We start from the raw sequence: 1,829 nt of genomic DNA, 5'->3' as shown, positions 1-1,829 counted from the left end.
ATAATATATATAAGTATATATAAAGTCTATGCATTTGGGGGACAGAAGATAAGGTTAAGGAGGAGATTAGGAAAAAAATTTTTCTTGGGTGTACATTGGAAACTTTTAGACTCATGATTGGCAGGTTTGGGAGGGAAAGGGGGAGGGTCCCACCCTCAGGAGTAAGCAGGTAGAAAAGGAAACGTGTTGATTGCCAGCACTTACCTGGAGTCCATTTGACCTGTGAAAGGTGGGTTCGAGCGGATTCCCTGAAGCTTACAAGAATCTTTTTTAAGTTTACAAAGAGATAAATTTTAGGTATTTTAATATAACCACTGTTTATAATCTGTATTGAAATTCACATTACAGAAAGAGCAGCAGATTCATGCCTTTGTGTCATAGTAGAGGCTTGGGAAACAATTGAAAATCTGATTAATGTTAAAGCTCTGGACTTTTGAAGTCTTAACACAACAGTGAGCACAGGGAGGGGAAGAAATCTGAAGCTTCTTTTAAATTCTTTTTTTATATACCTTAAATCAGTTTCTTATCACCATTTAAGTTTATCACATCCTCCACTCTTCCTAACTTGCATTTACCAACCTCAAAACACCATTTTAGGCCCTCAAACTCTCTCTTAGATCCTCAAACGTTTTCTTAGACGTTTTCATATCCTCAGACCTTACATAAACTTTAACCTTTACAATTTTTCCTATCCATTCTTTCACCATGAGACACAGGTGGTTGATCACTGGGAGCAGTCACTATCTAGTGAGTTTCTTTAGATAAAAGAATAGTAAAAAGTTACTTCTTTCATTAGTCTAATCTTCAAATCTATCAGAGACCTAAGGATACATTTTACCTGAAAAAGTAGGAAGTATAAGCCAAATGGTCTATGTAACAATTAAAATGACAAAGCATTTACCCATTACCTAGATGACCACCCCACTAGGTTCTGGTGGTGTGGATGGCTTCTTTGGAGATACATGTCTCAGGCTTTGGCTGCCAGGCCCAACAAATCTGAAAGGCCTTCCTGTGGAGAAGGAACTTGGGAGACCAACCTTACTTTGTCTTAAGCAATGTAAGGCATGCCAGGTGTCCTGTTTGTCCACAGTTTGGGCAAGGTCCTGGCAGAGGATGAGGCATCGGGGCAGGTAAGCCAAATGGTTAGTGTACCACAATCCAGATGAAGTCCTTTGTCATTGTGCCATATTTTCTTGGAGATCTTAAGCTGGTCAAGTAGAGAGAACGAAAGGAGAGGAAGGAGAGACAGACAGAGAGGGGGGGAAGGAGAGGAAGAAAGCAAGAGAGCAAGAAGGCAAGAGAAGAGAACAAAGATAGGATTTAGGGATTTGGGTCATGGTAAATTTAAACATTGTTTTAGTCATATATACAATTCATAGAGAGACTGGCAACTCAGTGAATCCAACTATATTGCATCATTATAGGCCACTGTAGTTTTCTGTATGGCTTAGTTTATCCAAACACCTAAAGCTTAAAAGACAGAGAAGTTAGATCTGGCTGACAGCAAGGTATTGAATGAATTTGGCAGTGAATTCCTGACTCTGCTTTCTTTATCACATAGTCAAGACTGCAACCAGTCACATATTGTTTATTTTTTTTCCCCGATGCCACCTGAGGTGTGGTCAAGCAGTTGTGTGGATGATGATTTAAAGTGAGTAGTCTACTTTCTTGCCACCACTTTTTGTTGGCATTTTGTCTAGGCTGTGCCCCACAATTACCTGGCAACAGCCAGGTGTGCCTGACTCACTATAAAAGGGGCTGCTTGCCCCTCCTCTCTCTCCTGCTCTCTTGCTTTGTCCTCTTGCTCCTGCTCCTCCTCCCCCCCTCCC

The sequence above is a fragment of the Mastomys coucha genome, chromosome X (assembly GCF_008632895.1).
Source record: "Mastomys coucha isolate ucsf_1 chromosome X, UCSF_Mcou_1, whole genome shotgun sequence".
In the NCBI taxonomy this organism is placed as follows: Eukaryota; Metazoa; Chordata; class Mammalia; order Rodentia; family Muridae; genus Mastomys; species Mastomys coucha.
This window is presented reverse-complemented; position numbering follows the sequence as displayed.